The 26914-nt window shown below is 41.9% G+C and overlaps 1 protein-coding gene across 1 annotated transcript in view; it reads right to left on the bottom strand.

The window, feature by feature from the left end:
* Positions 1-26914, bottom strand: part of Adamts12 (a disintegrin-like and metallopeptidase (reprolysin type) with thrombospondin type 1 motif, 12) — a 284460-nt gene that overhangs the window by 208028 nt on the left and 49518 nt on the right. The gene's annotated exons all lie outside the window — the stretch shown is intronic.

Genomic DNA, 26914 nt, shown 5'->3' with positions numbered 1-26914 from the left:
CTTGGCTCACAATTCCATGTTACAAGCCATCACTGATGTTAAATCCAGATGGCAGGAACTTGAAACAGCTAATCACAGTACGTCCATGGTAAAGAACAGAAAGCAATGAATTAAGGCATGTTTGGGATCCATTCTAACACAGTTCAGGGTTCCCATTCTCTAGTAGTAAAGTTACACCCCTCAATTAACTAACCAAGATTACCCCCCTAAAGACATACGCAAACACCAACCCGATATAGATAGTTTCTCATTGAGATTCTCTTCCTAGGTGATTGGAAATTGTGTGGTTAGCCATTAAAACTAACCGTAACATCTAGGACATTGTCATGAGGCCAGGAAGAAGGAGCCAAGCTATCATGAAGCTGGACTGGAGGCTTGTCTGAGACAAAGCAAGCCATTGGGGACAGGAAAGAGCACATGCAGAGTAAGCAGTTGTTGTAAAAGGGAATACAAGGATTTACATTAGTGTAAACCTAGTAAATAGTGACTTCTGAATGTAACAGAGGAATAATTTATTCTAGCTCACTGTCTCAAAGGAATTCAGTTAGTCGTGGCAGAGAAGGCACTGTGGAGTAGCTCATTTCATGGTGATGGGATCACATGGCACAGGCTGTTCACATCACAGCAGACAAGGGGGGTGGGCAAGAACCAAGGGCAAGTTCATAGCCCTCAAAGGCCCTGAATATTAAAGGTTTTACAGCCTCCCAAAATAACAATAGCCAATAAGTGTTTAAAAAAAGGATCTATGTGGCATGGTTCATATTCAAACCATCACAATATTTAATCCATGGTCAAAGCAAAGAGCAATGAATCAATGAGTGCGTGGTGGAGATCCACTCTGACACGGTTTACGATTCCTCTGTCTAGAGAATGATGCCAGTCAAAGTTAGGTCAGTTTACAAACCTTACAGAATTTGCAAAGCAAGTATGATGTTTAGGATAAATATAGTCCTCATAGGCAGAACATCCTCCTCCCCCGAACCTGCAACTGTTTCTTTACATTGCAATAGTTTGCCAGTATAATTAAATACAGATCTTAGAGAAACTGCTCTGGATTGTCAGCACTGATCAGTGCACTCCTTTACAAGATGGGATTGGCAGGTCAGAGTGCACACACGGAGATACAATGACAGAAGAGAGTAAAGTAACTTTATTTTTGTTCCGTGCCTCTATACTAGTGATATCTTTTCATAGCACCCTAAGAGAGTGAACAGATCAGACAAATAAAGTCACACAAAGGAAAGTTTGGAAGGTTAAGGGTCCATGAGGATAGGACACTGGTTATAATCCACAGTCAAAAGTATTTCTCACACACAAGAAAGCATTCTAGACCAATACAGCAAAATGTCCTATGTTGAAAGCATTCAAATATATAAATTACGTTTTGTTATACATCAGCTGTTCTCTCCCCTCCTAACCCTACTTCTCCAGGGCTGAGAATGAAATGCAGGACCTCACTTGTATTAGGCAAGAACTCCACCACTGAGCTACAACTTTAGTCCAGCCTCATTTCTTTGAAATTATAATTCCAACACACTAAATTAATAGCATGACCAAGTAAGTACTGGGTTTCAGCCTGAAGATTCAAAATCATTGATATAAAGAGCTCTGAGAACTTACATTTTTAAATTAAATATATACTTATATCCTTATCCTGTTGCCATGGTGTCTTGCTATGTGTCCCTGGTCATACCAGGTGGAAGGGTGGAATGTAGATTTGCTGCAGCTGTTAAGAGTGAATGGCACATTAAAAGGAAATGCCAGTGGTAGTACCTGATACTCAGCATAGATTCCGATGAAGAGAGTCTTAGTTAGCATTGCTTAAGTTTCAGAGGCTCCATCCCATTAGCTGTTAGCTAACCTAGCTCCTCACCTCCAAGCATCCACGCCCAAGACAGGCACTTAGCTCCTTGCTTCCACTCATCCACGCCCAGGAGTGCATGTTCAATGAAGACCCACACCCTTAAAGTCATCCACTCCTGCTAAACCATCCTAATTGTTAGAAAGCTCTGCATGAGATTCAGTCTGCCTGTAACTCCCACTCACCATCTTTGTCCTTCCGCCTGGAATGTTGTCACAATGGACCACCCTTTTATCTGTAACACCAACTAACACATATTATAGGCTTTTACATGTGCCTCTGTGTTCCCTCTTCTGTCTCACTGCTTCCATTCCTTTTGACAATTTGTCACCGGGCTATTGTGTTAATGCTTCAGTAGCCTTGTTTTGCTCTACAGAACATATCACAGCTTGTCAATAATTCTTCCAAAAGAGCACCAGATTTGGAGACACGAAGTCCAGCACACCAATGCCATCATCTTTGTTGAAATTAAAGAGGAGAAACAGTTTTATCCTTCACAGAAATACAATTCTTGAGGGAAGGAATTGGTATGACAACAATTTGATTTAATCAGGAGGACTTAATTTATTCCCTAACAACAATCAACAACAACAACTACAAATTCTATATTCTTTACCAGACAACCTGGGATCCAGGAAATGAGCTTCAGAATTAGAGAAAAGAGATACTGACAGCATTCAGGGTGGAAAGCTTCACACTCCCTGAAGCTTAATGACTTTTTCCCCTACATTCTCACATTGATTAGTATTCATTAGGGTTTAACCTTCATGCTATTCTTACTGCTCTGTCAGCATCCAAGTGGGGACAGCCTGTGACCAGTTATGGCTGGACCCTTTGGATTATGAACAAGTACCACAGAACTAGCCTACTGCACAGCAGTTACCTCTCTGCCAGTATGCCAGGTGTCACAGACAGAACTCTAAGGGGGTGTGGTCAAAAGAGTACACAAGGGTGATTTTTTTCTCCTCTTTCTCCATTATATTATTTTGAAATTTTTCAAAAGCAAATATCATCCACTTAGTATAACATACACTCATAGGCACTTATATTCGACAAATACCTCAGTACCTTTGATGTACACAATATGGCAATTAATCTTAACATACAATATAAGTATTCTGGAACATCTGAAGGCTATCTCTAAATTTCATGGCAATTCAGCTTAACATACATCAAAATGCATGTCCTATGATGGTAGTTCCATGTCTAATCACCATTCCATGGCTTTACCTGAGAAAACTGGCAACCATTCTACAATGCAGACATGTGAGAAAAGTCTAGCTATGTCCCTCATCAAAGAAGCTTCTATTTGCAGCAAATGGAGACCATCACAGAAAATCACAGCTGGACACAAGGCAGAAATGAATCGATCAGGAGGAGCTCAGCCCCAATGGATACATCTATACCACAGTTCCTGTGTCTGTAGCTCAGGAAACATCATGGAAAAGAACAAAGAACTATTTTAAGAGTCAGAACACCAGGATGTATGCTATAGAGTAGTCTCTCATAGAATTGGGTGCACAAACAAGAAAGAAACAATATCAATAGATAATGCTAACACAGAAGAGAGACAATATCATGGGGACCCACCCCTAAACAAAGAGCCACAGGCAACTAATGACTGCTGAGAGGGAGAGATAGCTTCTCCCTGAATGAGCCCCTAAATTGATTATCTAATACAAAGTGGTCAATCTTGAGACCATACGCATACAAACGACAAAAAGAGACTTAGCAAATTGTATTTATATACTTATACATACCTATATGGTGTGTGTGTGTGTGTGTGTGTGTGTGTGTGTGTGTGTGTGTGTAAAAGAGGCTATCTGCCTACTGCCTGTGGATCCCATTCCCTAACTAAATCACCTTGTTTGGCCTCAGTGGGAGAGGATGTACTTAGTCCTACAGTGACTTGATGTGTTGGAGGTGGGGAGGGTGCTGGGGGTGTGAAGGGAGTGGAAATGGTGTGTTTGAGGGAGCAGTAGTGGGTGATACCCAGAGAGGGGCTCCCTCTTTTCCGAATAGATGGAAAGGAAAAATAGGGGGGAATCTTCAAGAAGGGAAACTGGGAGAATATGGGGGGCTGGTGCTGTGATGCAAAGTGAGTAAATAAATACAATTAAAAAAAAGAAAAAGAGGGTATCAATTTGAGGGTACATGGAAGGAGTTGGAGGGAAGGAGCTTGAAAGGGGCTGGAGGGGGTGAAAGGGAAGGGTAATCATATTTTACTTAAACATTATTTAAAATCCAGAGTTTCACTGCACACACACAATACACACACACACACACCACACCACACTATACACATTCCATTTCTAGCATCTAGTCACCAGCTTTCCAATTACATTGTTTACTAGAGCTTTCCACACAAGTGACTGCATCTAAGCCAGGAGAGGGGGTTACAATAGATGAGAAGGAAGAAATTACTCTGGGAAACAGAGAAGGGGGGGGGAGTAACTCCCATAGTGAGAAAAGTAAGAGACGAAAAGATGGGACAAATTTCTTTTCAGTGTTTAAGCACTGTTTATTACTTGTGGAAAATGACGGGTTTGAGGAACAGCTTTTAAGTCCATAGAGAGAGCAAGGGTAGGCTGGATGCCTACAAAACACAGTGAAAAACATCCTTCCAGCTTTGATAGAGTGCTGGGGGGCAGGGGGGGGGTTACTGCAGGCACAGGCCAGTTGTTCAAGAGCAAGCATGAGTCCTGCGGGAAGAGTAGAGCGGGCGGTTTCCACCCTGCCAGAGTGGGCTGTGCTGACGTTGCTCCAGGCCTTCCACTGTTTCCCTCAGTCATTACTCTTATACTTCATGGAAGATGGGAAGCCTGGATGTTCAGATCGTTTTTGAAAAGCCCCTCTCTTAAGCTAGAAAGATTATTTAAAAAAAAATACAATGGCTAGCTAAAGAGGAAATAATAATACCATTAAGCTTCTGGAAGCTTTAGGGTGATCACTCACATTGCAATGATGAACCAGAACTGTATTTTGCATGCTTTATGATTTTAACTATGTGAAAATACCAGATGTACTTGCTGTACAGAACAGTCATGCCTGTTTTATAAGACTTACGATTACGGTCATTATTCCAAATTACTTAGTTTTAAATGGCCGTGCCTTTTCTTTTAAGGTACATTTTGAGACTTAGCTATGATTTATTTGATGCAAATGATTTGTGTGGGAAAATAAGATCCATTCATAACAGTGGTCAGAGGCATTTAATGGCACTATAAAAACCTCCACAAATTGTTATATAGCAAAATGCACATAATTAAGAGACAACTAAAATGCAGACAATATGTGTGTAGTAGAATTTTGTCCCTTCTCTCATGTCTATTTAAGATGTCCATGCTTTGGATTACTGTAAGTGGAGGAGGGCAAAAGAACAGAGAGACCAAAAACAAGAGCTAGACTGAAAAAGCTAATCCAGTGTCGGTGGCTTTGTAGAAGGAAAATGGGGCCATAGGCCATGGGATGCAAATGACCTCCAAATGCTGGGAAAGGTCATGATTATCTCCAGAAGTCTCCCAAAGCAGTGCCTTTATTTTGGTACACTGAGACCCATTTCAAATTACTGACTTGCAGAACTAGAGAATACCAACCCTGGGTTGTTTGAGAGATGCAGCGTGTGCAGCTAGTTAAATGGGTGATAGGGAACTAATGGAATATGGATCAGATACACTGGTTCCAAAAGGAGGGACAAGGTCACCCAGAATTAGGTACCACCAATTGTGGTTTTCTGCAAGATCTTTGAGAGATTGGTTCCATCAACAGTGCATCATGGGTAGAGAAGGGACCCATTAGAAACCAACCCTCCCTGAGGGACCTGTGAGAGTTAGTATAGTTGGAAGAAGGCTGTCACTTTCTCCAGTGTTGTAGCCACTGATATGTTGCCCTCATTCCAGTAAACAACCTCCCACTCATGCTCTGGCAAGAAATGCTAACTAACTCCAGTGACTCACATACACAAATAAGATGAGAAAATAGATGGAGCACACTGAGAGGTAGGGGTAAGAGGGGGATGGGCATAGGAAAGACTAAAAGTCACTATATAAAAGCATAAAACTATTGATTGAAAACAGTTCTTAGATCACCTAAACCTAGATAAAACTACTGTCCAGTATCCAGTATCTATCCTTGAGACTAAAGGAAGAGACCAACTTTGACCCTAGAAATTGTATCTGCTTGAAATAGGTCAAGTGTTTGAAAGAACTGAGAGAAAGCCTTTCCATTCAACCTTAACAATCACAAATAATGATGTTTTGAGTTTGTCTTAATTAGGGTTTATATTGCTGGGATAAAATCGTAACTGAAAGCAACTTGGGGAGGAAAGGGTTTATTTCATCTTACAGAGTCTAGTTCATTATCCAGGAAAATCAGGGTGGGACTCTGGAGGCAAAAACTGGGGCAGAGGACATGAAGAGTTGTGCTTGTTGGCTTTTCCTTCATCAGTTGCTCATTCTGCTTACTTATAGCACTTAGGGACACGATCTCAGAAGTAGCACTGTGCACAGTGAGCCAGACTCTTCCAGATCAATCATCAATCAAGAAATTATACCCAGCCTTCCCACAGGACAAAGTTGGTAAGGGCTTTCTCAATTAAGATTTCCTCTTCCGAGATGGCCAGTTGACATAAAACTAGCCAGGACAGAATTCATCCCAAATCCAAGATTTTTCTTTCTAAAATCATCACAGTAACTACTAAGAAGAAAATGCCAAGATTGTCAATTTTGAATAGAGTTCTTTATCTTCTGGAGAGGAAAATTAGAAATAGAAAGCCCTGAGATAGTTGATTTGGTACATTTGTTAGATTTGAGGGATGAAAAGGGATAACAGAGAGATTGGGCAATCTCCTAATTGTAGAGTCGAGCCCTTGTATGGGTCTTTCAGGTGTTATCAGCTCCCTTGGGTCTCAGGCTTGAAACTGAACCATGCAAGCTGAAATGCCGGTCCTATTGTGGGGTATTTATCTTGCTCTCTTCACCTGACTCCATGCTCAGCTCTGCACTGCTGATACTCTTACCCATATCTTGCATCCTTACCCTACACCTCACAGCTCCTTCCACCAAGCAGTCTGGGCAGTACATACGTGAATCTACAAGTAATGTATATGTGTATCCCTCTTCATTTCAGCTTAATAGTCACAGTAGTATATTTTCCACAACTCATAAGTATCCTCTCATAATTGTTTTCTCTCAGATAATCTCACTCACTGGGAGTGGCAGACATTTGCTTTTTTTTTTTTTTTTAACACTATGACAACCATCTGACAAATTCTCATCCTTGGCCAGCATGATCATCATTCCAAAGACTCCAGAGGGACCTTTCCAGAACATTCTGGTTGGCCTCAAGGGCTTCAAGAGGAAATGCCTTATATTATAGTTCTTGATTGTTTCTAAGTTTGAAATACATACAGGAAAGCATGAAATCCTTGGGGAGCGTGAGATCTCATTCAGATCAAGTCACAACCTTCCTGGAGCCTCCAGGGAGACTTTGAGAGACTGCACAGTCATTCCTAGGCATTTAGGGGTAACTGTGATGCTCCTACAGGGGCAGGGAGGGTTCCTGCCTATTCCACCTGTGATTTGCTTGGTATGAAGACACAGAGAACTGCAAACCTCATGATTACATGCTCAGAGCTTTCTGGGGCTTTTATGCTAATGTAGAGAGGCTTTAAAAGCATCTTTTCAAACCTATCAGAAGTATGGATTAAGATAAATTCCAAGATCTCTGCAGAGTATCTTCTTTATATTGGGTCAGGAGGCAATGGAGAAAATAGCATTTCAGGCTCCTGCCCTCACATTCTACCCTTGTTCTCCTGCCTTTGCATGTGTGTACTTTTGTGTTGCTGTGAAAGTAAATGGGCAATCCCTTCTGTCATGACCTCCTTTGCTTCTGTTGCTCCCACTGGAGCATCTCCTACACTATATAGAGCAGCAAATGTTTGTCAGAACAATCATGGTTAATACTGCTCTCTGCCAGGATGTCAGTTCCATGGTGATTGTTTTTATCTCTTTGTTCAATGTTATCTCTGTGTTGCTTAGCAACCCTCCTAACACATTGTAAATGGTTAATACATACACACTCAGTGATTGATGCTGAATTAATGATGTAAGATATTAATTCCATTTTTATCTTCATTGTAGAGGAAATACAGAATTTGAAACTCAGGCCTTGGGCAAGAAACACACTAAGTTTTTCAATCTGACTGAATGGATGGGTCCTACCTAGTCACTGCCTGGCAACACGTCTTGCTAAACCAGAGCCAATGAGCTTGGAGCCTCAGTGAGCAAGTAGAGGTTTCACAGGGAAGTTAATCTCTCCAATCTATCTAAAGCTTTTTTTAATGTTCTTTAATACTCTAAATGTACAAACACAATTAGTTTGCATTATCTGAAAATCTAGTTTGAAAAAGAAATATCCATCTGATGTAAAGAGGGACAAAGTTTAACAGGGACAGTGTTCTGAAAGATGGAAACAGTGTGGCCACCACACTGCCACCTGCCTCATTGACATGGCTCCTTACAGTGTCACAGCAAGCCGGGTTAGGCACTCCACATTTCTACCCACCCCACAGTCCCTCTCAACAAGCCACCCGGGCAACTGCTTCTGGTTCACCGAAACTGGCACTGTGAGGTGAAAGTTGCTGACCCCTGGGTTCCAGGTGTTGCTTCTAAGCACCGCATCAGCCACACCTGAGCTGGGATGTGAAAGACTGAGCAGCCATGGGAGTTATTGAATTCAATCTTGACTCACAGCAACCCACAGTTGTACAAAGGAAAGTGTGAAGAACGCATGACTAATATTCAGCCTCCAACATAAAACTCTGTAACCTACAGTAGAACCAATAGGGGGTGTTGTTAAGTGACATGTCAAATACAGAAAGACAGATGTTACATAGTCTCTCTGATGTTGTGGGTAGTTTTAAAATCTGTAAGAGCACATAATAGTGACTACCAGAGGCTGGGAAAGGTTGAGAGAGAGGGAGGTTGGATAGGTTGGAACCAAAACCTCACTAGAGAAAACTGAAACGTTCTAGTATTCTACGGAACATCTTGTGTTTACAGTTCACACTAACATATTTTAGGAAAAATTAAGAGAGCTGCTTCAGTGCTCCAAATACTGAAGTAATAAGATAAAAATGTTAATTATTCTAATTTAATGAGTACATACTGTATTCATGTATTAAAATATTGAAACATAGTCTACAAATATGTCTAATTATATGTTAATGAAAATGTTTTTTGGATGTTTAAGGAGACAGAAGTAGTATCTTTATTTCATCATCGCAGACTATATACATGTCTTATTACATGTTGCTTCATATATCCACACAACTAAGATATTTTTTGACTGGTGAGATTGAAATGGAGAAGAGACAGTTTTTACAAGGGCCTTTTGCGCACACCAGCCTGGATGAACAATGAAAGCATTCTTCTCTGGGAGCCTCCAAGCTCTTGACAGGGGAGCATTGGGGCAGTGAGAGTTCCGTGTCAGGGCCAGGTCTATCACAATGGTAAAAATGCAGAGCTCAACCTGGAAAAGTTTTCATCAGTTTCAACTCACTTTAAGCACCAACTACCTTTAGATGGTTACAGATAAGTCCCACCCCATGGACAGAGCACACAAGGAAGGCTTGGGTCCTGCTTTCTACATGCAGTCATGAATAACTCTAAAGCTAAAAGCCAGTGAGAACCAGTAGACCCTTTGCCGAGGATATTCCATGAGGCAGATATTAATTCCATCTATGTGGGCATTTTAGAGTTTCTAGTGCTGTGGTGAAACACCATGGCCAAAAAGCAAGTTGGGGAGGACACTTTATTTAACTTAAACTTCATATCACTGTTCATTATCAAAGGAACTCAGAACAAGAACTCAAGCAGGGCAGGAACCCGGAGGCAGGAGCTGATGTAGAGACCATGGAGAGGTGCTGCTTACTGGTTGTCCCTCATGGTTTGCTTAACCTGCTTTCTTATAGAACCCAGAACACCAGCCCTGTGGTGGCACCACCTAAAATGAGCCAGATCCTCTCCCAACTATCACTAACTAAGAAAATGCCTTATAGGATGATGACATTTTCTTAATCGACCTTCCTCCTCCCGGATGACTTTAGGTTGCATCGAGTAGATATAAAACTATCAAGCACAGTAGGTCTTATAACAGAGATGTCTGTGATCTGGGACTTGGAAAATGAACATTACTTTAAAGTTTGAGAATAGAATAATATGGAAATCTCAAAAGACTTTGAAGGAGATGACATCAAAGGCGAAGGCATGTTTAAGATTCCTGAACTAAAGTGCTGGTCTTGATTAAACCCTCACTAACTCGCCCTGTCTTCCTTATTCTTCTAAGAGCAGCATTTGCTCCTTATCTTTCTGTGTAATAACATTCCTAAATTCAGGCTCAGCACAGCACAGGAGCTCTTGGATATGCCTCAGAAACTGTTCTTCTTGATGCTAACACAGTTTAGTGGAGTGAGGTTTTCAGTTTCAGCTTTAAGACTCATGGTTCCTTCAGTTTTCATTCTTTCCATTCAAGAAATTTAAAGTGAGAGGTAAGATTAATTTAATAACAGTAACAATAATAATAATCTGTCTCTGTCTGTTGATAGGTATGCTCCTTATGAAATGGAAACCCAGTGTCCAATAGTTTATGTCTTGGCATGTGGTCTAGGTGGACATGTGGCTTCTATAGAGCTTTCTTTGTGGTTTACTATAGCTCCATCATCCAGAGGGAGTCAGGTCTCTTTTGCCCCATGAATTTGTCAGAGGACACAACATTACAGTGACTTGGATGACAGAATAGATGCAAGCATGTGCCTAAAACTGGAATAAGAAAAGTCTCATGTGTCAGTCTCCTTTGTCTCCCATCCCTTTTTGTCCAGTCTGAGCCCAAGCAGGTCTTGATGGTACTTGATTTTTCTCTAGAAGCCACCATGGTGATGGAGTTACAAGGACCTTCAGTTCTCCCAGCTATGGACAAAGAAAAACTGATTAGCCCTTCACTGACATAAGCATGGACAAAATGCCCATCAAGCCTCCCTCAGCAGCAGCTGCCCCTGCTCTGAATCCACCACCAACTCACCCATCAAAGAAGCCCTTGCTAAAGATGCCTCCTACGTGCTACGTTCTCTTCATAGTTCTGAAAACATAGTGGTAAAATAACCCCAACACCCCTGATCTCATGAGTTTTACAGTCTACCAGGAAACATAGAGAATCAAACAAGAGATTAAAACCATGGGGACTTGTGAGAGGGCTCCATGGCTAACAGCACTGGCTGCTCTTTTGGATCTGGATCAATCCCCAGCACCCACGTGGCAAGTCACAACCGTCTGGAGCTACAGTCACAGGAGATCCGGTATCATCATTTGGCCTCCACAGGCACTTCATGGACATACTACACAGATGTAACATGCAGGCAAAACACTCATACATATAAAATAAAAATAAACAAAAGATAAAAAATATCATTACTGCCATTGTTATCAAAGTCCAGAGATTCTACAAACGGTCCCAAGTAGAACTGATATCTATGGTAATTTAATATCAGAACGATACTGGGTTTTTTCTTTCTGCATGTGAAGTATGGTTATACCTAGCATAATCTAAGTATTATTATTCCTAGTGTTACGAAAACATTTCTAGGATGTTGGATAAGGTAAAAGGACGAGATCACACTCTTTGGTCTTCCCTCTCAGTGTCTAACACACTCAAAGAAAGGCTGTCTAACTCTACGTTCTCACCTTGACTTACAACTTACTTTTAAGGAGGCACCAGCCTGTAGAGTTACAAAGAATTAGTAGAAGATGGAAATGTTGAAGTGTTTTTGTTAAGGAGAACTGCAAATGGCGCCTGTCTGGGAGAAAAGGACTCTTGCTTTGTCAAGTGGTACCGTGTTTCTCCTCAGCATCTTCTCCCGACATCCTCTAATGGTCCTACATTACCTGTTGTTGGCATCCTTCTTTAACTAGCTTTATTTTGCTGGAGGTTCAGTCTTTAATGAGTTAGTTAATTTTTCTAACCTCTCTCTACATACATTTTTGCATGAGAACCATGTTTTCCAATTTTTGAAACAATCCTCTGATAGTGAAAAACATGGGAATGGAGGAAAGGAAAATCTTATAAGCAGAAACAATCCAGTCTTTGTCCCTAGTTCAAATCACTGTCTGGAGTAATGCATTAAGATGAGCGCTGCAAGCCTAGATTACGTGAACACCCATAGGTGTGAATTGGGGGAGAGATGATGATCAATCTGGGATTTTGTATTCTGAGGTAAGGAGGAAAGCCTTACTACACACACACACACACACACACACACATACACACACACATACACATACACACACACACACACACCTATTTATATACCTACACAAAAACTAATGTGTGTATGCACTTCCCCATAACTTCATTGAACCTTAAAAGTAGTGCACTGAGATGAATGCCAAGAGGTTGTCTAACTGAATGCTTCACACACCCTAAGAATGTGAGAATCACTCAGGAATCCTGTTGAATGTCTGTCCTGATCCTGAATGTCTGGGTGGGCCTGGAAGTCTGCATTTCTAACAAGCCCTGAGGGAATGCCATATGACAAACCCAGGACCACACTGAGTATCGTGGAACAGTATAATCTGAAGGAAGCACTGAAGTAGAGGAAGGGGATCAGCTGCCAAACCTCCAGTAAAAGGAAGCCAGCAGGACAGCTGCAGCCGCGCCACGTGCCAAAGAACAGAACCTGGGAAGACACTGGGGGTCAGAGACCACAGCAGAATGCCACCCAAAACGGCCATCCTGCTTGCTTTTGCTTTCTTCCTTATCAGCTGGTGAACTTCTCCACGACAATTAGAGTCTCCCTAAATGATGGCTTCCTATCTGGACAGCTAAATTTGCTTGGATTATCTCTGCTTGGATCTATAGCAGGAAATGGAAATGTGAATTGATTAATAAAAAAAGGTAGTTTACATTTCTGCCGTCCAAATATATATACATATATAAATGCATATATATATACATACATATATAAATGCATATGTAAATGCATATATATATATATATATGAAGTAGTTGTATAGTAGAGGGAAAATGGAATTACACAAAGGTAAAGTTATATGTTACAGAGCTAACTTGAAAACTAACTTGAAAATATAGCTTGAATCAACACAGAAAATTAAGCAACAGATTAAAATTCATTTATGGGATGGGAGTATGGCTTTGTGGGTTAAAAGTGCTTGCTACACAAGCATTAAAACCTGAATTTAAATCCCTAGCACCTACATGAAAACCAGATGTGGCTATGCCCAATGACTCTAGTGTTGTAGATGGAGAAAGGAAGCTGGCTGGGTTTGATGGTCCAGACTAGCTCCAGGCTCAATGAAATACATTCTAGGGAAAGTAAACTTCAGAGTGACAGTGTAGGATGCACAGTGTCCTCCTACAGTTTTAGGTCTCACACATTGTCATATACACTTGTACATCACAAGTGCACACCACACACGTGCACACACACACACATTTTTTTATGCAATAAGATAATAAATGAGGGATGAGAAACAAAAAATAACATGAGACATTAAGAAAGCATGGGTCTTTAGAGAAATGGGGGAAGAGAAATGTTGACAGAATGGAGATGATAATAAAACAGATCGAGGGACTACTTGGGGGAGGGGAGAAGACCAGTGAGTGATAAGTAGAGGGGATGAGAGAGGACCATGGAGTTATGATTAAAACCCAGGCTTACTTGCCTGTGCCTACACATGGGTCCTGTGGCTAAAAGAACATGATTTGGATCTCTGTGGTTCAGAGATGTAAGACCAGGCTTCCACTTTCACAAGGCACTGTTTTTCCTTTGAAGCATCTTTAATCATTACTCCATGGGATTTTTTTTTCCATTCTCAGATGGTTGTGCAAAACATCTTAAAATAACACTTTTAGTTGCCCATTATTATTTTATATTGCCGATTGTCAAAAAAAAATTACCCCTCTGAAACATCAGGTCGCTGACATAAAGGCTAAAATGTTCCTGTTGTTGTCAAATGAAACATACCTTTGGAAGGGCCAGAATAATAGAAGCCACATTGAAGGACGATGGTTCATGGCCCTATGATTGCTGATGGGCTTCCTAAGCTAGCCTAATAAACTGCTTGAACTTCTCACCATTCTCAGCATTATTGACCAAGCCTTTTCTATTCCCATGGAGGGTGGTTCATAAAGAGAACAGTCATCTTAAGGGAGGATGCTAGGCTTGGTAGCATATGCAATCCCAGAGCTTGAGAAACTATGACTCCCAAGGATTGTTGCGTGGTTGAAGCCAGCCTGGATGCACAATTCAAGGCCAACCTGGGATACATAGTGTAAACAGAGTGCAAACCTTTTCTCAAGCATATGAGAGAGAGAGAGACAGAGAGAGAGAGAGAGAGGGAGAGAGAGAGAAATCAAATAACTACAAGAACTGCAACTGCAATCGTCAAATATACAAACCTGGTTTGGCAATATAGCATCAGCAGCTGGCATCCTGATCCTGGAGAGAGCCACATGCAGATACAAATGCTATAGGAACTGAGTGTCATCATGCAGGGGGCAAGTTCTGAGGCCACTGCAGTCCAGAGACTATTTCTGGTTTTCACACCAGCTGCCCACGTCCTATTATCATATCTTAGACTCAGGAGGACCTCAGACATTCATGATTACAGATGAGTTTCCTAAGTGGAAAGAACGTGATTTTTACCCGCCCACCCCTCAGCATTATATAAACAGAATGCAAAGCATGATGGGAAAGCATGGTGGCTTTCTTCTGCTAAGGTGAAGCTGTGCTAATCATCTACTGTGCTTGAGGGAGTTTTCAGGATGCTGACACCTGAAAACAAACAACACGGAGCCTGCCTGTGTGCAAGAAGCTCACAAAAAAGTGACAGGAGGGGAACTCTCCGTCTCAGCCAAGATGTTCTTGAGGATAGAGTGGGCTCCAGAACAAATGTGTACCCTTCCTCGTGTCCCACTCATCTGATGTGAAAGATAGAGTCACCACTCCCACTACTGTTGTAAATCCCAGCATCTGTCCACCAAGGACCCCAGTGGTTTGTATATGCTTGACCAGTGAGTGGGACTACTTGGAGGTGTGGCCTTTTTGGAGTAAGTGTGGGCTTTAATACCCTCTTTCTAGCTGCCTGGAAGTCAGGATTCTTCAAGCAGCCTTCAGATCAAGATGTAGAACTCTCAGCTCCTCCTGTGCCATACCTGCCTGGATGCTGCCATCTTCCTGCCTTGATGATAATGGACTGAACCTTTGAACCTATAAGCCAGCCCCAATTAAATGTTGTCCTTTATAAGACTTGCCTTGGTTGTGGTGTCTGTTCACAGCAGTAAAACCCTAAAACACCATCTGAACAGCCAGTAGTGGTTCACATCTCTTAATAGATATTCAAATAATGTCACTTTCTAATTAAGATAAGGGACTTTGGGAAGGACGTGGATTTCCTCTTGTATTCAATATTTTAAAAATTCATAAAACTCAGTGGCAATTCACTAATGGAATGAAAATATACTGAGAGAAAAGAAAAGAAGGGGTTAATGGGAAAGAAGAGAAGCAAGGGAGAAAAGGCAAGATCATTCAGTTATACCAGCTAGAGGTACAAGAGAAGTCTTTATCTTCCTCATGGGGACATTCAGATGCTCTTGGGTTCAGATGCAGAAACTGGGCTTCCTTCAAATCTCCCTGCAGCACCTCCCAGTGATCAACAAAGATTCAAGATTGTGCAAACAAAGGAGCTCAAGTAGATGGGAAACATTGTGTAACTTCCCCCACAAGACTGAAATGGGACTCACACTAGCCAAGGGACAGGACAGCAGCTGTTGAATCTAAAGTCCAGGGCCTCATAGTTTAAGAGAAACAACCATTGCATCTTGGTAGAAATCCATGGAATAAAACCTTAGATACACCAGTTGATCAAACCCCAGCAACACTGACCAAGCATTTGGTGCCCCAGGGCCAAGAGACAACCCTAATCAACAAGTGGGTGGAAATGTATTAATGTCCATTGCCTATAAACAATAACCCCATAGCCTCAGAAGCAGCACACTGTTGGCGGCACGATTCTATAAGGGAAAAACTTAAGGAGGAGTTGGAGCCTCCCTCCCTGCTGTCTTAAAGCAAGAAAGTGAAAATGAATAATTCTGTCCAGGCAGGAGGGAATTTTCTGGGGGCTAAGAAGAGTCTATCAGTCGCATCCCCAGCAGGTTTGAGAGCTGAGGACTGTGACAACAACCGTGAGGTTTTGATAGTGACACGGAAACAACATTCACAGCTGCATGCTCCAGCCACTAATGTTGAAATTACTTGATATTCCCAACTGACCACCACAGACAAAAATGAAAGAATATTTCACTCACTGCACCCTCTACTGTGTCCTTGGAGTACAAGGACAACTGTAGGGTGGCCTCTCTCTTCTAACTAGACACCACAGTTAGTTCTGTGCTCACACCTTCCTTTCGGCCAAGATTCTTGAGCAAACCCCTTTCATCATGTCTTTACACCCCTATATTGTACTATGAATCTCTTCAAATTGTGGGCATTTTAACACATAACCACACTTACTGTTCTACCCATTGGAGTTATAGAATAATTTCTGGTTGATATATAGCAAATAGTAGAGTTTTAGATTTTTTTTTTCAAAAGAGTTCTCTTTGTGTTCATTTTATTTGAAGTAAATGAAACCAAGAACCATGCGGTAGTATTTAGGTGTATTTTTCCCTTCTATTTCATTTCTCCTAGAGCAGACATCTTTCTTCCACTGTCACTGGCTTACTATGCCCATATGTGTGGAGATCAGAGGACAGCATGAGGGTTTGGGTTCTCTACTTCTACCATGTAGGTCTTGGTCTGGGTCATAATTTCTCAGACACAGCTGGTCCTAACTTCTGACTCTGAGCATGAATCAGCTTCTTTAGGTATTGCACTGAAATAACCTTCAGGTTATCACCAGGCCTAAAGTAAAAACACATACAAATAAGACAACATAGACAGATATCATTGTGTTGCTGCAAAGTCAGAAAATCTAAACCTCAACACTACCACTACCATACACACATGCACACATAACACAGTAGCCATAGCCAAGTTACTAAACATTTTTTAATCTTCAACTCTAAAATAAGGAAGTCAATTTTACATCTCCCAGCCCTAAATTACTTTATAGCATCTTACTAACCCTTTACACAGACAACCTTGTTATGTCTAGATGCCTTAAAAATAAATGTTTCAAAACTCCAAACCAACAAAAGAGACAACCACAAGGACTATTATTAAATGAAGCAACAACCTCAAGGAATGTCCACCTCAGCAACTTGACCCTTCTTTTCTTTCTGGGAAATAGACATGTGCACTTCTGTGCAATGACTGTATCATGAGTAGCTGGGCCACTTTAGTCAAAAGTATCTGGAGAAAATATCCATGAGCACTCCTGTGCAGCCCCTGGAATTTCTCAATCACTGCTTATATCTCTGCCTTCCTGGGCCTTTCCAATAAATTCCTTTCCTTTATGACTTAGGACAGCGATGTTTCTGCCCTGTGTTATCAAAAAAACCTGTACCACTATATCACCTGTCCCACCCCACCCCCATGCTCGAGGATAAGCAATTCATGGCAAACAAAACAAAACAAAACAAAACATAAAACAGACATAGAAAATCAACAAGGACAGGAATGGGTATCACAGACTCTAAATTTCAATGAAAGATGCTTGAGCATAAGGAGACTTGCCTGTGTGCTTTAGGGTTCTCCTCCTTTGTAAACACTGGAGCAGTGGGGGTGGGGGTGAGGCCCAAGCAAGCAAGTGGATACTGACATGGTATGGAGGAAGCCAGAGGCCAACTGGGAAATAGACCATAGATTTCCTGGCCTTAGTCTGCCCTATGGTCTCTGCAGGAAACACGGGTACCCAGCTACGTAAATCATAGCAGATAAACAAGCAAGCAGGTAGACTACCACCTGGTCAAGACCCTTCTTGGCTGCCCTCCTTAGGACCCTCAGCCATGGGCAGCTCATCAGTAGCAAAATCTGCAGCAGCTGTCATTACAGATGTGCGCGTGTTGGCAGGTTCGATAGGTGGGAATGTGAGCAGACCCCTGAGTGTTTCCCTCTGTGTCTGCAAGGGTCAGGGTGGGGTGAGACACACTTCAGAGCTCAAGGGGAGAAGGAAGAAGCAGCACAATTCTCAACACGATGAATCACGTTTTGGGGGCGGCGGGGGGGGGGGGAGATGCTACCAGCAGCTTGACATGTCTTTAAAAGGCTGCTATTTAGTCATGTCCTTTTTCTTCAAAGAAACACGATAATTTACATCTTTTAAAAATCAATTACAAAGTTATAAGTGCTTTTTTTAAGACACCAGAAAAGTTTAATTTCAAACAGCTGGTGACAAGAACAGACTTGAGAGTTCAGCAAAGCTGAGATTTTTTTTTTTTTTGAAATGTAAAAGCTGGGATTTTATTCGAATCTATAAATGCACCAAATTCTGTGTAGAGTTGAGGATCTACAGCCCCAATGGACTAACAGGCTGTAAGGGTGCTGTAAATGGAATCCGCAAACATCTGCTCTGGCACATGGGTTGCTTGTGAATGCTACAGCCTTGGCATTAAATGGGTGGGGCTCACGGACCAGCAAAGTCATCTCCTGGAAATGTCTTAGGATATCATAGAATAGCAGCCCAAACAGCAATCACAGTAGGAGCAAAATAACAAGTGTATCTCCTATTAGATGTCCTGGGATGAAGAACACTGAGCATACAAGAGACAGTTGGTAAAGGTGGGAACAGAAAGCATTGAAAGTTACCAAGCTCAGAGCAGGAGATGTCTGAGATCAAATGCAAGGTCACTTAGAGCCTGGTAGGTTCATAATGAACAGACCTGACAGTCAATCTATAACAGGGAATGTGAAGCCTACATTATGTTGTAAAATATTTCAGGGTAGCCAAGCTAAGAAACAGTAGGTTAAGTTCAAGTTCTATGACCGGCCAAGCTAGTGATGTGGCCCAGGTGTGGTCCACAGCACTAAAAGATAAAGAGTCACAGTGGGTCATGGCTTCCTCCTTCCAGTACCTGAGGCAATGCCAATAGTTCACATTTTGCCAGTTGGCATAATGGATTAAAACCTTATTGGTGAAAACGGGGTCTGTTACATTAATCTGTCTAAGGAATATTAGAAATTCTGTCTCACTGATGACATCAAAAGATGCTCAAAAACCATTAACTGCTAAGACAATTTGACAATAGATCACATGTCAGGAACAAAGAAAAGAGTATAGTGAAGCAGAAACCTGTATGGAGCACCTGAGGTTTAATCCTCCTCTGGGTCTATATGTAACCATAGTCTGAATTAGGAAGAACATTGACTGCACAGCAGCCTGCCATCTAATGTGACTCCATCTGCATCAAATAAGCAGTTTCACACAGAGCAGGGTCAGAACACCTAGGGAGAGAAAAAGAAGAGTGTTCATCAAGCTTACAGAGCAGAGCTCTGCACTGCATGGTGCCTGCCTTGCTAATGAACGTTTGGGTAATAAGGCCTCATGAGTGGCATTCAGAAAATTATATATATATATATATATATATATATATATATATATATATATATATATATGCTTTTAAAAGTCTTTCTCTAATTTGAATGGGGAAATGACTTGGATTGTAGTCTGCTGAAAACTGGGTAGTTAATGAACATAAACCTCCAAATTGAGTAATTCTTATAGTTTTAAATATGATACATTAATATTAAAAGAATTCATGCTTTAGAGCTACACATATCCTAGTCCTTCTGCCTACGATTTGCAGATCTTTTGTGAGCCACATCTTACTCATGGGTGGAGTACAATGGGATGCTGCAAACCCTTAGGAGAACATTCTGGATTTTCTTTTCCTTAAATTATCATTTTATGAGTGTAAGAGTATTACCTGAATGTATGTCTCTACACAATGTGTAAGCCTGGTGCACACAGAGGCCAGAAGAGGGTATCAAATCCTCTGGAACTGGACTTACAAGCATTTGTGGGCCACCATGTGGGTGCTGGGCACAGAACTTGGGTCTTCTGGAGGAACAGCCAGTAGTCTTAACCACTGAGCCATCTCTCCAGCCCAGAACTGCGTTTTCCATAAACATTAGTATCATTTCTTCATTTCTCTCCTCATTCCCAATATGCAAAGGTCACCAATGAGCCTAGAGCTGCAATCAGTCTGCACGTGAGTACATGACCACTGGTACCATAACCCAAAGGATAGCAACCCCATTTAGGAGGGGCATCTGCTTAGTGGTCTTCTTACACTACTAGCCCATACAGTGGGACAGTGCCAACCTGTTACAGCAGAAATTGATGCCGAGTGTACTGTTCTTCCACAGAACAGTGGAACCAGCAGCAACTGTAGCTGACATTGGTTACTGGAATCCAAGGCTAGGAGATTTTTTCCTGTGGTATAACTAGTGCTAAAATATCTTTTCTGCCCAAGTCTTAACAAAAGTACATTAAAGGTGATTTGGCAAAAACTCAGAATTTTCACCTTCTAAGCATTTTAAAAAGAAACTTTGGGTGGACGTGGTAGTGTGTGACTTTAATCCCAGCATTTGGGAGGCAGAAGCAAGTAGATCACTATGAGTTCAAAGCCAGCCTGATCTACATAGAGCTATAGAGTGATACCCTGTCTCAAAATTAAACAAACAAAAAGGAAACTTTGGGCTGGGGATAGAATTCAGTTGGTAGAGGCTTTGCATGAAGTCCAGTGTTTTATCCCCAGCATTGAACCAGGAATGGTGAAACACACCTCTCGTCTTAGCACTTTCCATGAGGGAGTGACATTATGAAGACTGGGATTTTGGGGACAAACATAGTAGACTAGAGGCCAGCCTGGGCTACATGAAACTCTGAAAAAAAATAGAGTGATGGGGAGAAGAGAATAAGAAAGAGAAAGAGATGGGGGAGGAGGAATTGAAAGATGAGGAAAGGGAGAAAAAGAAGAAATCTGAGTTTTTAAAAAATGTAGCATCTGGTTTAATATCCTCTAAATATGCCAGTAGGACTAGAACTAAGGGGAAAAATCCACACTTTAAAAAAAAATTAAATCCCTTACATTGCACATCACCATTGTGTCCTATTAACCTGGATCCTACCTACATATGGAAGCAGGAGTTGTATGATATTGGTCAAGTCATATGCCTGTGTAAACTCACTATTTCCCCCATACAACAGAACTTTGTGACTTTGTCACATTGTAGAAGGAGTGGTGCCAGCATCTGGTAACCAGGAGTAGTCTCAGGCTCACAACGATTTTCTGCAATTCCACTTAAAATGCTACAGCCTCAATCAGTATGGCTGCTTCCTCTGAGCCCTGATTTCCAACCAAATAAGCTGATCAATGTTATACCTGCTGTTCCGTCCTCCACAAGCATGACCAGCTAAAATGTCTACATATAAGTCTGGGGACATGGCTCCAGTCACATGCTTGATGTACAAACATATCCCTAACCTCAGATCCTCATTATCCATGTAAAATATCAGCCACTATGGCGCTTATCTGAAATCCCAGTACTGGGGAGGTGGAGCCAAGAGAGTCCCCTAGGCTAGCCAAATAAGTGACCAAAGGATCAGGGAGAGACACCATCCCGAAACCAATAAGGTGAAGAGTGACTGAGGAAGACAACTGACCAATTGACATCAGCATCTCACTGTCACACATATGTGCACCTACCCACGTGTGTGTGCGTGTGTGTGTGTGTGTGTGTGTGTGTGTGTGCGTGCATACATGCGCACTTGGAAACAGAGAGCCAGAAAGGGAGAGAAGGGGAAGGGAGAAAGAAAGGAGGACAGGGAAGGAGGAGGAAAAAATGACTCGTGTCTCTTTTGCCTATTCAATCTAAATAGACATTTCTTACTGTAGCTCTCTGAATCCCAACCATTTACCATTTGCCTTAGTCCTGGTACATAGCAAATTATCTTTCATTTGACATAAACAATTGACTTTGCATTCATGGAGGAGTCTATTGCTCATGATAAGTTAATTGTATCATTTTATGACCGCATCAGATTTAAATCTAAAGAACTAGAGATGCCTGGTAGGCAGCATGAGGGAGCATGCACTGGAATACCATGGAAACAGTAAAGTGAGAGTCAATAGAAATGGGTAAAGCATAAACAATGAGTATCTGACATCAACAGCTGGTTGGCTGCACAAGGATGGATGACAATTATGGGGGAGATGGGAGAGGCAGAATCAGGACGTAGCCTCTTACTGCATAATGCAAGATGACAGTCAGAGGTTAGGCAGAGTTCTAGATTGTGTCACTGGGCCATCCTGGTGTCATATATATAAAGACAGGGAAACTGGGATAGAGTTAGAGATAGTGATAGAGCTAGAGCTAGAGCTAGAGCTAGAACTAGAGCTAGAGCTAGACAGGGAGGGCTAGCAAGAGAATGGACTCTGTTTGGACAGACTACATCCATGTAGAGGTCATTGGGAATCAGTGGAGAAAAAGGCAATGATTGGAGAGGGGGAAGGAAATGTTATTTCACAGATGAAGAAAAATATAGTAAAGAATATGTCATGAGACAGAAATAAAAGACCTAGAACTAAATCCTGAAAAGGTTAAAATTCAGAATGAGAGACATAAATAAAAAGAAGCAAATTAAATTCCTGAGGGGAAGGACTCAGTCAATATCAATGAATCCAGGGCTATAAGGGTTCAGGCAAGTCATTGCTGGAGAATGTCTCCCAATTCAACAGTGCAGGGAGGCTTTGAATGTGAGTGATGTGGGTAACACTCAAGTATGCAAAGCAGTCTCTGGAGGGCTGTAGGCAAGGGTAACTAATATCTTGTGGGTTGGAATTGCCCAGTCACTGGGAAACAGAAAAGCAAGGTAAGATAAATAAAGGATGTTCTTTTTCTCAGATGGTTGGGGCATATTTAAATATCCCTGGATCTTACCTAACTGTAGGTGGGCAAGGTCTATGTGGAGGGCTGGAAAGTGGTAACCGGTTCTCCCTAGTTCCCAAGAAGTAAGCTACAAGGTCTAAGGGTCAAGGGAAAGGTCAGCATGAAACTTGGATAGGAGGACAGAGTCTGTGCTGATGTAGCCAGAAGGAATTAGAGAAGTGTCTTTCCACACTCCAAAACAAATTTTTGCAATGGTTGTAGGGACACACGCACACACACTCCGGAGAAGAGATATATTCAGCTGCAGAGATGCTTCCAGCACACAGCAGCCTCTATCAGCCATTCTCAAATGTTACTAAGCCTTGGACCCCTTGGAAGCTTTACAAAGTCCTGATCCCATTTATCCTCCACACAATTAAACTCCTATCCCTGTGGTAGGATCCAAGTCCCAGGGATTTAAAAGCAAAAACAAGAGATTCTAATTTCCAATTAAACTTCAGCAGTAGTTATCCAAAGATAGTGTATGAATTAATTGTGTGTCTGGCATTGGCGGCGGCTCACACTTGTAATCTTAGCCCTTGGGAGGTTGAAGGAGAAAGATTTCATGTTCAAGACCAACCTAGACTATACAACAAGGCCCTGCGAAGAAGGAGATGGAGGAGAAGGAAGAAGAAGAAGGAGAAGGAGGAGGAGGAGGAAGAAGAAGGAGAAGGAGGAGGAGGAAGAAGAAGGAGAAGGAGGAGAAAAAAAAGAAATAATGAATTGATTACACATGGCTGGAATGGGGGAAAGCCTTAGAGTCTTTAATTGTGTGCTTTTCAATCAAAAACTAATGAATTATAGAAGAAGCAGAATAGGAAATATCAGAGCTCAGGAAAGGATAATGTTAATGAGATTTCCGATTTATACAGGTTTGTATGAATGAGCTGGCCAAATATAAAAAAATTTTTACATGAGTTAGGAGGGAAAAATAAGTGAGGATTACACACAGAATGGAAGATTTGGGTGCTCAAGAAATTGGCGTCCAACAGGAAACAGGGCTTAGAGCCCTGGAGAAAGAGACACACTGCAACGCTAACCTGCAGAGTGCTGAGCGCCTAGGGAGGGACAACTCTGAGGCACAGGCGGTGTCCTCTGGTGCAAAGCTGTCCTTCCTGACCTCCCCACCACCGTTCTAACAGCCGTAGTCTAATCTTAAAATGTATTATTGGATAAGCAGAACCCGTGTCTAGAAGAAGGAAAGCAGAATGCTTGAAAAGAAGCCTGAAAAAAAAAATCCACTAATGGATGTTATCATCTCCAAAGTAGGGTTTGTATAATAAGTTCCTATTTGATGGTTTCATCGTGTCCTTGAAGCAGACTGTGAGCCACACTTTCCTCAGACAATGGCAACTTTTCACTTCCTCTTCAGCTTCCAGGCTGATTAGAAACAAATGCTTCAACACTAGGAAACTCACCAGCAAGGCTCTGTTGGTCCACTGCGGCCCCTCATTCCCACATACCATATATATCTTTTGAACTCATGCTATCATAGCATCTCTCTCTCTCTCTCTCTCTCTCTCTCTCTCTCTCTCTCTCACATCTACTGAAAAGGGAAGCTGGTAGAAAGGATACAAGAGTTATAGAGTGATGTAGCTGAGCCCCTACTAGAGCTTGAGCTCCCACCAAGCAAAGAGCACATCTTTCCCTACAAATGAGCAGTTGGGGGACTGCAGAATTTGTCTTTCTCCTGCTCCATGTTGGGCCTTAGGAGATGGTTAACACTGGGCCTGTCCTTGCTTGACTTCCTCACAGCCTCTGGGGACAGTGAGCTAGTTAGTTATTTCTAGCCAATTCTGATATTCTGTCCACTTGCTCCCAACTTGCCCCCATTTTCCTTCACGACTAAATTAAGTTCCAGCCACCCCCTTTTGCTCCTTGGCCTCTTTCTTTGCTGAACCCTGTCCAGATCTCATCTTCTGCCAAATGGGGTGATGTGTTGCAGTTGAAGCAGCACTGGCTGGCCTCAGAGTCAACTCTTAAAAACCAAAACACAACTCTTTTTTTTTTCTTTCATTACGAGAAGGATTTTCATACAATATATTTAACTATGTTTTCCCTCCCCCAACTCCTCCCAGATCCTCCCTGCCTCCCTACACAATCAGCTTTATGTTCTCTCTCTCCCTTTCTTAAAAATCAAACAAAACTACACTCACACATACACACATACACATACATACATACATACATACAGACAGACAGACAGACAGACACAGATGCACACATACACACAATGAAAATCAAAACAAACAACAAAATGCCAAAAGCACTTTTAAAAAATACCAAAACAAAACAAAATGAATAAAAAGCCCTACACACAGGCATGGAGTTAGTTTTGGGTTGGCCAAGCCTGCAGCATGACTTGATGGTCAGTGAGAATCCACTGGAGAGAAGGGGCTCTCCCTTTGCCAGTAGCTACCAATTGCAAAGAGCTTCCTGGTTAGGGATGGAGCTGGGACCCGTGCGCCCCTCTCCCTCTAACTGCTGGGAGTTTTTTGGCTTGTAACTCCAAAGCAAAATTATCCACAGTGTCCACGTGTCTGTCCCTGTGTTTCAGTCACCTTGTATTGCAAACCACAGGACAGAGGTAATAGTATCTACCCCAGCAACTCACCAGGTAAAATAGCTCAGGGATCGGGACTTGGATCCTGAACCAGGCCACCTTGAGCTTCTCAAGCTTTAAACAGTTTCACAAAGTTTGTATAAAACAGAAAGACTGATAAATGTAAGAAAAACAGAGAAAAAGCCTGGATGGACTCTCACAGGGCAGTAAGGGCAGCTAATATAATATATGCCTATATCAAGTCATCATCTTGTATACTTCAAATAGATACAGTTTTTCAGTTATGCTTTAATAGAACCAAAGAAAATAACTTGAAATTTTTAAATACCTCCAAGTAGATCATACTTACAAGTCAGTTCTGTGTCCCCGAGGACAGTCTCTTTCTTCTCCATGGTGACAGATAAGAAAGAAACTCCAGAAAAGACTAAGAGATTATATCCCATATTTTAAATAAGGTGGATATGGTTAATGTCTCCTAACCTACATTCACATAGCATAAGCCTTACTTTAAAACACTAAAGCTATACCACCAATGAAGCCCCTTGACAAGGGAGGGGCAAAATGGAGTGACTTGTGGATGCATAGTTGCCCCACAATCAGCATTAAAGGAAGATCCCTTGTGTAGTGAAAAAGATGTTTGACCACTTCCCTTTAAAGGAAATTGTCCCCAGGTTTTGCATTTTTGGCAAGCTGTAGTGGAGCAATTTCATCAATATGGAAATAAAAGGATGAATAGACATAATTATGCCTTAATAGACCTTTGCACTGCAAGTCACTCAGACCAGAGGGCAAACGGGAGTCACGCAGGAGGGAGAGAGAAGGGCTGGTCATTAACTCTGAATGGCCACCTGGGACAGGCCATCTATTCATGGGCACTGGTGAGGAACAAAGGCTCTTTGGGTAAGACTGCCTAGATGGTCACAAAATTCCAGTTGTTCTTTCCAGGCACAGAAAACTCCTTGATCGCCAGCTTCCCCGCTGAGATGTGATACAGACACAGCTAGGGCCACCCTTCAGACTTGGCTCCTAAAATCCCTTAGGAGGGGCCCAACTAGCAAAGGGAAGCGGCTCAGCAGTGTGGGAAGTGAAGAATCCAACCCAAATCAACCACACTGAGGACAAGCTGTTCACAAAGCCAGCTTGGGCTGACTGCGTTCTACTCGCACTGCGTGTAGTTCTAACTATATGCCAGTCACCCTTTCTCAGATCACCCCTGCCTCACCATAACAATTTGCAAAAATTAGTTGCACACCTAGTACCCCTCACTTGTTTCAGTCATTGTTACTTGGTGGCAAAAGAGATCTCTGATCATTGAAGGAAAGCGGTGTGTGACTTGTCCTGGACTCTTTCTGAGCCCAGGACTCTGTAGGACATTTTTAAGGGTAACTTTTTTGTCTTCTTAATTTTATTATTTCTGTAGGAAATAGGCTTGTGACCAGTACTAATTTTGAGTGCATGATATTTTTATTTTTTTCTGTCCTCAAGTAAATTAATGCCTGCTCCAAAATATCATTTATCTATTCATCTCTTCTGAGGGAAAAGAAAA

Source organism: Mus musculus, chromosome 15 (assembly GCF_000001635.26).
Source record: "Mus musculus strain C57BL/6J chromosome 15, GRCm38.p6 C57BL/6J".
Classification (NCBI taxonomy): domain Eukaryota; kingdom Metazoa; phylum Chordata; class Mammalia; order Rodentia; family Muridae; genus Mus; species Mus musculus.
Note: the sequence above shows the minus strand (reverse complement) of the source record. Positions and strands in the feature narration are given on the sequence as shown.